Source organism: Meriones unguiculatus, chromosome 1, assembly GCF_030254825.1.
Source record: "Meriones unguiculatus strain TT.TT164.6M chromosome 1, Bangor_MerUng_6.1, whole genome shotgun sequence".
In the NCBI taxonomy this organism is placed as follows: Eukaryota; Metazoa; Chordata; class Mammalia; order Rodentia; family Muridae; genus Meriones; species Meriones unguiculatus.
In genome coordinates this window covers 124,783,851-124,794,215 of record NC_083349.1, presented here as the reverse complement: position 1 = coordinate 124,794,215, position 10,365 = coordinate 124,783,851, and the positions used below count along the sequence as shown (strand labels likewise).

The following is a 10,365-nucleotide window of genomic DNA, read 5'->3' as shown; positions in this document are numbered from 1 at the left end:
GTCTATCCTTGAACATAGTCAGATGTGTGGCAAAGCCACAGAGCAATGGCCAAAGCATACACGTAGGTTATAACATACTCTTTCCCACCCCACCTCTGACCACAGCAGAAGCATAAGAGGTCTTTTCCTTTTGCTAGTCTTCCTCTCTGGAATTTCAAAAGGAGAAAAGAAACCACAACTGGAGACATTCTCTCTAGAAAAACACCAGGGGTCAGGAGGAGAATGAAATTCTCTAGGGGTCTATCCCTTCAGTAACATAGGGAAACAGAACAATGGGGGAAAAAGGTGGTGAGGTGTGGGGAAATGGAAGAGGGACCCTAAGACTAAAGGCACTGAGCCTGTGAGCATAGGAGAGCTGATTGTTGTGTTTCAGTTGTGTGTGAACTAATAATGTCTAAATGAGGATGTTTGATACTGAGGGGCTTGCAGGGCAAAAGGAGAAAGAAAATCAAGATCCATGATACACTGTGCATAAGAAATGGGCATAAATTACTATTTGGGCTGTGCTTTTTAAACTATACTGTTTTTAGACTGGATATCTCAAGTGATGGTTCAGTAAGAGTTGCAGATAAAAATGAAAGTGCAGGAATTTTTAATGTGAGATTTCAGGAGGGTTAGAAAAGAAATAGGGATAAAAAAGAAAAAGGAGGAAGCCAGTTAAACAACATAAATTTCCTGAACACCTGTTCTGTTCTGGGGCTGGCTGTGATCCTGGAAAAAAAGATGACTAACAGAATCGCCCTTGCTCTCCGGCATCGCACAAATCACGGGGAGGGAGATGTGTTTATCAAGAACTTCCAAGCACGGTACACGGGACATGTTGCCGAAGTGCTTCCAAACTCTGAGGCTCGGCACACTGGCCTCCCAATTTGCCCAAGTGGGTATGCTGTGGGTGTAGGCTGCCAAGGGAGACTGGCCAGCTGAAACCTGGGCTGAGATCTGTGGAAAGCAAGATGAACAGTTAGTTCACAGTGTAGCATTAATAAAACAATCATAAGCCCATGAAAAACCCGTACATATTTATCAGCCACTACGATGTAGATAGTATACCAAATGCCTAAAAAAGCATTCTCTCACTTAATCTTCCCACTCACCATATGTGTTGTAAGTTGGTCACTAGAACTATCCTTATTTTTACAGAAGAGCCTGAGCTTCAGTCAGGGAAGATGATTTCATTGCTTGTCATTGGGTCAAGGGTTAAGTTAGAAGGGAGCAATCACCCCATGACTCATGCCCCAGGGACATGCTCAGGAGGAGAGGTGGGTCAGCTGGTTCTGGGACATGGCTGAGGGAGTTTGTCTTTCTTCAATAGGATTCTGGAGTCTTGCATGGGCTGCAGTGAGAGATCAGAGTTCCACCTGAAACTCCCCACAGAGTGTTGATGAGAGGCAGCAGGGGCTGTCAGTGGAACAGAAAAAGATGAGCACTGCACTGTGTGGTGTTTTGGAAAGTGTGTTGAGTGTATGTGTGCTTGAGCATGTGTATATATTGTGTGTGTGTAAACAGACAAAGTGGTGTAAACAAGACAGAGTACACATTCTAATGCTCAATATGTACCGAGTGGGAATAGATACTAATTAAAGTCCTATGCCACAGAAGAGCCATGATTAGTCCTTCTACTATCCTTAACTCCCATCATGGTCAGATAAACTCACGCATTAAAAGGGGAATGGATTTTTATTGATGGAACTAGAGGTTTTTAAGAGATATAGACTCAAGACAAGAATTCATTAAAAATTCTTTGAATCAGGGGGAGTCAAGCCTAATAGAAAAAATGGTCCTAAGATTAGGAACACCTTCCATAGCCAACAAATACTTGATCTTTGTATGTTTATTGACATACAAATAGAGAACACACTGACAGAGCTTTATCCTATTAAGATGTCAATAAGTTAAAGGTTGAGAATAACATGTAATAGAGATGCCCGGAGAGCCCCTATAATTGGTGGTAGGAGAAGCCATTCTTGTGATCCCCATGGAAAACAAGCTGGCATTTCCTCAGATATCATCTGCTATGCTGATACAGCAATTCCACTACTTATCTACTTAAGTACTACTTAAGGTGTCTTGGGCAAGAATGTTCATAAGTGTTTCTCAAAAGTGGGAGAACAAGAGGGAGAAGCCAGCCACTAGCTATAAAGTGACTGAACAGAAAGATAGAATAAAATAGGTAAAACAAGCTAGAGCCTTAAGCAATAATGTGGAGAATATTACAGTACAAAAAAGTTAACGACGTGCGTGCTGTGGTTTGAATGAGCAGTCTCCCATAGTCTAAGACATCTGGATACTTGGTTCCCAGTTGGAGGTACTGTTTGAGGAAGCCCAAAAGGTGTCACCTTGTTAGAGGAGGTGTGTCACTAGAGATATGCTTTCGAGGCTTAAAGACTTCCATCAGTTTGTGTGTTCTCTTTGCTTCCTAATTACAGTTCAGGATATAAGCTCTTAGCTTCCTGTTCTGGCCACCATGCCACCACTCTCCCATCATGGATTTTTATCCCTCTGGAATTTTAAGCCCAAATAAACTCTTCCATAAGTTGCCTTCATCGTGGTGTTGTCACAGCAAAAGAAAAGTAACTAATACATGGGAGGCATGTATTACAATAGTATCATATGATACCATTAATCATCTTATGAGTGGAAAATTCCACTCAGTTATAGCTAACAGAACATCCTCATCTTAAATTAAAACAATTTAAAAGAGCTTCACATACTTTTATTAGAAGCACATACAAATACTGTTGATGTATATGAATAAGAAACTGGCAACTCCCGAGGAAGGTGTCATGGAATAGAAGCATGACCAAGGCAGCTGACTCTCAAGGCTTCCTACATCCTTCTCTTTTGAGCTGGTAGATTTATCAGTACTTTATAAATAGTTGAAATATGACTTAACTATGACTAATGGACAAAAGTCTGTGGACTGACCACTTTCCAATCATGTATGACTTTGTGTGGACAAGGAGGAAAAATCTAGTAAGCTGTATAGGCAAATGATTCCTAGGTCAAGGGTTCTAACCACATTTAGTCAGTTCTGAAAAAAAAAATCTTTGTTAACTGACTTGAATAAGAAAGTCGGTGCCGGGCACTGCTGCAACAGTGCCACGTGGGCATCAAATAGCACAGTGTTGGACAGAAAAACAGCAGGGCTTTATCATCCCAATACAACAAGTTGTTGGGTGAGGCTTGCATCCATGTAATGTGTGTGTGTGTGTGTGTGTGTGTGTGTGTGTGTGTGTGTGTGTGTGTGTGTGTTTTCAGTTTAAGGCTTCTAGCAGATCTCTAAATTCAATAGAAACCACACATACCTATGGAAAGGTACTTTCCAATGGTAAAGATGAGAGGAATTTGCCTTTGTGTGTAACAGACCATGTGTGCAACTAAATGATTGGATGGAGAAAGGTTACAGGGATACCTTTCTATCATCTATCCGTCTATCTATCTATTGTCTATCATGTATCTGTTTACCTATTAGCTATCTAGGTACCTATCATGTAGCTATTATCTATCTTCTATCATTTATCTACCTACCTATCATCTATCATTTACCAATATACTCATCACCTATCAATATTCTATTTTGTCTGTATTTACCTACCTACTTACGTACCTACCCACCTGTCCATCCATCCATCCATCCATCCATCCATCCATCCATCCTCTAATCTGTCTCATATAGCAAGACAGAATCATTGACCAAAGAAAGAAACATAGGGGAAGAAGCAGTTTAGAGAGGGCAGTGAAAGCATTTCACACTTGAGGGTTTGAGTTTCCAGGGTGACTGAAGAGTGAAAGCGGGTCAGTGCCTCAACTTTATGACCGGAGTGGCAGAATGGATGACAGAAAATGCAATTTTAAAAATATTGACTCACCTAGTAGAGAAAGGTGAAGCTTTCTGGGTAGTGAAAACTCCAGATATGATTAGAGGAAAAACATTCAGAACAAGTGTATAGAACAAGAGTTCTGTCATATAGGGAAGCCAGAAAGGGTCAGAGGGGACAGTGACAGAGCAGAAGAGGGGATAAACATGGCAGTTCCAGGAAGAGAAAGCATGCAGGGTGTGGGACAGGAGAAGCAAGTGCTGCATAGAGAGAGTGTTCCAAGGACTTGAGAGAGGAGCCTAGGAAGGGGCAGCATGGGGTGTGTGGGCAGCCATGAAGCAGGAATTTCATTGAGCATGGACAAGTTGGGTAACATCCTTTATAGACTCAGACACGAAAGTGAGCATGCAGAGCTCTGAAATTGGAGCCGGTTTTGAGGGCCCAACAACAGAGTTTGGAACCAGGCACAGGCAGGGTCTCAGGAAGCACAGATCCTGCTCTGACTGCACACCCCTACACCCACAGTGCTGGCCAGCTTACAGACCATGTCCAACCAGGATGCAGCTAATTACAGGCCTGGGAGAAGGGGATCTTAATAAAAGGGCCATGGCAGAAGGGAAGCAGGGTGGTAGGGAAAGGCACTTGGCCAAATCAGACTCGTTTCTTTTTTGACATAATGAGTGGGGCAGGGGGAGTATTTTATTTTTCAAAGAAGTGACTTCTCATGGGACTTCTCCCAAGCAAAGAGAAGTAACCTAGAAATGGGGGGAATAAAAAAAGAGCCATGTTGGCTTCCAATCCAGAAGTGGAACACCAAACCAGGGCTACACTTGAGCAAAGCTGGGATGCCTAAGGGCAGCCAGCAGGCCAGAATGGGTGAGCACTCCAGGCTCACAATGCCATGAAAGGTCATGGACATGAACATCGATCAGCCTATAAAATCCACCACACCAGCAACCACAGTGTATACCACCTACCAGACAGGCACAGCAAGGGGTCCACAGCTGAAACACTGACATGCCAGTGTTTGTGCCCGAAGGGGAACAGGGCCACTGTCGGGAAAGACCCTGCTCGTCATTTGTTCCCTGACTAGTGTGTATATGCAACCAACATCTCTCTCTCTCTCTCTCTCTCTCTCTCTCTCTCTCTCTCTCTCTGTGTCTGTCTGTCTCTCTCTCATATCCCTTTCTCTCCTCCCTCTTTCTCTGTTACTTTCTCGTCATTTGCTCTAAATCTTTCATTTTTTAATCCTCCCACGCCACTACTTAGTGCCCCGCACCGCAATCAAATTGGAAGCAGATGAGCAGGTATCTACCTGGCACACACAGTAAGCCAGGAAAGTCTCAGATTTATAGAGTATTTTTGCACTCTGCCCCATCCATGTATCTTCTTCAAAGGTGAGAAAATGAAAGGAGTTTTGTGTTAACAATCCTGTCACCAGAGCTAGAGGGTTGATTCAAGTAACAGATCAGTCTGAATTTCAGCCGGTCTGTCTTCAGTAATTTCTCTGTTCTAGCTATTTTGGCGGACTCTGAACACTCAGTGTAGGGACTCCAGCATGAGTGTCGAGCCTGAGAGTCCTGTGTCTGTGTAACCCGGTGGCATCTGCCATGCAAGGAAATTTGCCCAATCCACTCTGTTTTCTCTTACAACTTTACAACATAAAAACATTAAAAGGGAAAGATCAAATGAATGTCAAACGATTTAAAAGGAGCACAGCCATTGCTGTGACTTGACAGCCGCCTGCCTGGCTAGTCCCTGGATTCTAATTCACGGCCTGAAAAGATAACTCAAGCCTTCTGAACATGGATGAAAACCTTCCAGTTTTATAATTTCTGTTGCTGTTGAAGTTGGCCATAGTTATAAGGCAGCCTTTGGTTGCAGCTTAACTTAGGAGATAATTATCATAAAAGGTTCAGAAAAATCAGCCAGTTAAGAATGAAGAAAAACTCATCTAAACTCACCTCCCTGCTTCAACTGCTATGGCAGGCTGGTCTGTTTCTTCCCACTTTTAATGCTTCTGTCTGTACACAATTGATTTTACACCATCTACCTTTTGCCTTGACCCTTAGTAGCATACCTTAGGCATTCTTCCAAATTTTTGCCAACTTCAGACGATTGCTTTATTACAGGTAGAGTGGCCACAGTGTGTGTGTGTGTGTGTGTGTGTGTGTGTGTGTGTGTGTGGTAAATTATTACACTATTTCACTTAGGTATTTGAGGACATTCCAAAATTTATGATAATAATAGAGAATATGATTAATCTTTTTCTGGGATAAAGGTTTTATTAATCCACTTTAGACTTTTTTTCATATGTTTTATATATAACTGGAGTTACATTTCACATTCCTTCTCTTCTTATTAAGTGGGGAACTATCTTGTTGGGCTTACCAGATGAAAGATAATTGATACTATCTGAACAATTGATAATTGATAATATCTGAACATTTTCTCATATTCCTTTGTTGTGTGTGTATGTATGCATGTGTGTGCGTGTGTTACATGTAAGTTAGTAGGCAGGTGCAGGTACCAGTTGACTTGTACATGCAGTGGCCAGAAGAATGTCCATTGTCTTTATCATTCTCTGACCTGGATATCTTGACACAGGGTCGCCCAACAGCTTTTTGGCTATGCTGGCTTTTTATGTGAGGACCGAGGATTTGAACTCAGGTCCTCAGATTTGCAAAGAAAGCACTCAGACCCACTAAGCCATCTCCCCAGCCTTTCCTATGTGTATTGGTCAAATCACTTTCTCCAATACTTATAATGTATCGTGTGTGCTCTCAGTAGTCACTGCTTTGAGAATAAAGTGCTGGCTGATAACATGCATGAACTCTGAGGCTGAAGGCAGAGTCTTAACAATGTCTGCTTTCCATCGGGACCCTAGCAACACATAACTTCAGAATGGCCGAACTAGCCTACAAAATGACAAAGCAAATGTTGCCAGAAAACAGAAGCTTCAGAGTATCATGAACAAGGGGAGAGTTGGCAAGAGTTATTGAAATGTGCACGAACTTACACTGACATTCCTGACGAATGGCTGGCTGCCCTCGTAGCTTTTGATTGGAGCACACGGAATTCTTCTGACACCGCCATTAGTGTTTTTCACTTCCCTTTGTCTAGCAGCTACTTCCAGAATACCACCGCATTGATTCGACTCTGCTAATTTGATCTGTCACATTCTGTGCGTCCATACATCCTTGCTTATATTTAGAATCTGCTCGCCCGCTCTCTTCTCCAAATTCCAGGCAGATTTCAAATGCTACAAAGCCAGAGAATGCATGTTGTAACTTTGTCATATAAAACACATACATACACATATACATTTTAAGAACCTATCGTGAATTATATGGCCTTTGCTTAGGGGGCTGGGGAGGAACTAGGAGAAGACAGTTTACACTGCAGTGTAGCAAAGACCATATTTTCTCGTATTTAGGAACAAAGGCATGTCAGGCTTTATTGAGCACATCACTAACTATATAACTAGCGTTAAACACTCTATTTGCAACTGTTGCTGTGTGTTTTGTGTGTGATTATCACCCCTAGATCTGCATCCTATAAAAAGATATTTCTGTTTGCTTAATTATAAAGCTCTTTATGAACAGGCTCCTCTGTAAATAGCTTGGTGCGGCTGAAATAGAAATATAATTATAATGAAGGCAGATGTTTGTGAGATACTGGCTCGTGAAACTTGCTCAGAATCTACAGAGGAGCAACGCCGGAGCGTGTGTTTACTGCGGGCCAAAGCTGGAGCAAGGCATGTTTGTCTCTGGGCTGGGTACGTTTGTCTCCAGCTCTTGTTCGGTGGCCTCCGTGCTGGGGACAGAATGGGGCTTACCTGGCTCAGGACGGAGCAGAAAGGACAATCTTTTTGGAGAGAGACTGAGGCAGAGCTGAGAAGAGCAGAGCACCTTGGGTCAGGTTCAAGGGGAAGAAGGAAGCCAAGCCGTGTTTGTTGTTCTACTCACTGTACAAATCGGGCTGCTTCAGGGGGGATTTGGGACTAGGTAGTCAGCTGTGATTATGTTCACGTCTGTTCAGGGGAGAGAAGTTCCTTCCTCCTAATGGCGTTTTCTAGAAGTTATTCACACAGGAATGTGAGGGGAGAAGGTTAAAAGGAATGCACAGTAAAGTGGGGAAAAACCGTAATTTGTGTGAGGTTTAAACACCGAGACATTAAATGATCATCTGATCAAAGCATCAATTCCCAGCTAACAATCAGTTTTATGTGCACATCTTTGATTCAGGTGAAATTCCTTTTGAATTTCCTTGTGAGCAGAGACTGACCTCAAAGTCACCATGCTTTTCTGCCCCCACTTTTTGAGTCAGTATTGTGGTGAGTTTTTAAAATGTTAATGCTTTTTTTTTCATGATGCTAAGAATCAGAGAAATCAAAAGCCAGGTTAATCTGGGTGTGGGAGTCTGACTGGGGATATAATCTTTATAGCCACACTTTAGGCAACTTCTAGTCATGTGCTAACATTTCAGAATTATATCAAAACATGAGAAGCACTAACAACAATTGCATATAACCATGAAGTATTTTGCATGTGTTTGTCATGAGGTGTGTGTGTGTATGTGTCTGTCCGTCTATCTGTCTGTCTGTGTCTAGGCTTCTGAATCCAAGTACTAATAATTTACAATAAGCTACATTTTCAGCTACAGAATAATGTTAAGGGTCTTACCTGTTAGGGTAATAAGTTCTCCATTAAGTGATCAATTCCCCTCTCTCCCTCATATTTATCTATCTCTCCATATATTTATTTGTAACCGCTACATAATAAATGCTCATCTGTATGCATGTGTATTTCTAATATGGTATATACACATATAAAGTATGTATATGAACAGACACACACAGGCTGTATCTTTTATCATCATTTCTCTTTCTGGGGGTGGGCAGAGTCTCATGGAATTTACACTGGCTTCAGACTCTGTATATGAGAGAGCATAGCCTTGAACTTGATTCTTCTGCCTCCATCTCCTCACTGCTGGGAATACAGGCGTGCTACAGGACACCTGTCTCTGTACCGCTTGTCATAAGAGCAGAGCTTTGTGCATGCCTGCACTCTAGCAACTGAGCTATAGCCCTGTCCACACGACTCGTCCCTGAGCACACATCATCCACCATTTTTTTAACCACGGGTTATGATCATAAATGGCCATGATAAGAGTATTTTCCCTCAGTTTCCCCACCTCTTTTCGTGAATGGTCTTAACAAGAGAAGTTTTTTACAAGCACTCTTCTAAATGCATGAATCCCAGCGTGGCTGATGGACAATTCAAATGTCCCATAAAGCTCAGAGGCCTTTGTCAGAAAGCGTGATGTCACTCGGCACTGAGCACTTGCTGTTTGAGTCTTCAAGGACAGGCAGCAAGGAAAGGAGTTGCATATTAAGTGCCCACTGTATGCTAAGCTATGCCACATGTGTGCACTCTGTGCTAAGCGAGTCTGCACGTGCTTTGGCATCGATTTACACCAAGTGGGTTACAGTTCCTGGACACTTCCAAGTGAGCTGAGTCTCAGCTATACTAGGCAGTGTCCTGGTTTGCACTGAAGAAAGCCTGGACAGTGCTTCTGTCCACATCAAATTTAGACTTGCTACTTAGTCAGGATTATTTCTATGGGTTCTTGGTCTTTGTGAAGGTCCTTGATATTCATTCACTGAGTTTTTCTCTTGAAAGGAAATCCTTGTCACCGGCTACTGTCATTAAAAATTGTCATGCTGTTGGGTAAAATAGTCCCTTGTTTTATCCACCAGGGAAGTTTGGCTTCCTATAAAATGTCCTGCCCATTCCTGTTAATGTGCTTAGTCATTTTCACATTTAGAAAATTGAGTGTTTTGTTTTTGATGAATAAGTGCTTTTTATATAGTGGGGATATTAACTTTGAATCACCCTGCTTTCTTTGGTTTACTTTATTTATTAGATCATTCAAAGTGACCAATAATCGTCCTTGCTTTCATTCCATTATGTAAATGCTTTGGTGTCACTTTTTGTAAAGATCAATGAAAGATTCATCCCCCCATTCCTACCCCAACCCAAGACAGAATTTCTCTGTGTAGCCCTGGCTTGTCTCGAAACTCACTCTGTAGGATGGCCTCAAATTCAGAGATCTGGCTGCCTCTGCCTCCTGAGTGTTGAGATTAAAGGCACGCACCACCATGACTGGTGAGTCATTCTTATGTTCATTTTTATGCTTTCTTTCAGAAATATTTGTCAACTACCAAAGAAGCTGGTAACATTGGCCCAAAGTGTAAGGTAAGACTCTAACTTCCTGAAAGGCTTGGGATAAAGCTCAATGAACACCGGCCTGGAAAGAGTCCAGCTTTACCTTTGCTAGTATTTAGGATTCTTAAGTGATAGTTTCATTGGTGAATCTATTACTTTCCTTTGGGTTGTGATAGCCTCTGCCTAAAGATGTGATGTGCAATTCCGGGGACAAGAAGAAGACATTTTCTGTAACTATTTGTCTATCATTCTCCTTCAGTACTGTTCAAGATACAGGGTCTCTGTCTTTGCATGGTGGGAACCAAGGAGGACTCAGC

At 42.2% G+C, this 10,365-nt stretch overlaps 1 long non-coding RNA gene across 1 annotated transcript in view; it reads right to left on the bottom strand.

The window, feature by feature from the left end:
* Positions 1–218: 218 nt before the first annotated feature.
* LOC132649874 (uncharacterized) overlaps positions 219–10,365 on the bottom strand; it is a 241,329-nt gene continuing 231,182 nt past the window's right edge. The window contains exons 3-4 of the long non-coding RNA XR_009588377.1: positions 6,838–7,080; positions 219–939 (exon numbers count right to left, since the gene is read on the bottom strand). This is a non-coding gene — a long non-coding RNA (uncharacterized LOC132649874). The remainder of the gene's footprint in view (positions 940–6,837; positions 7,081–10,365) is intronic.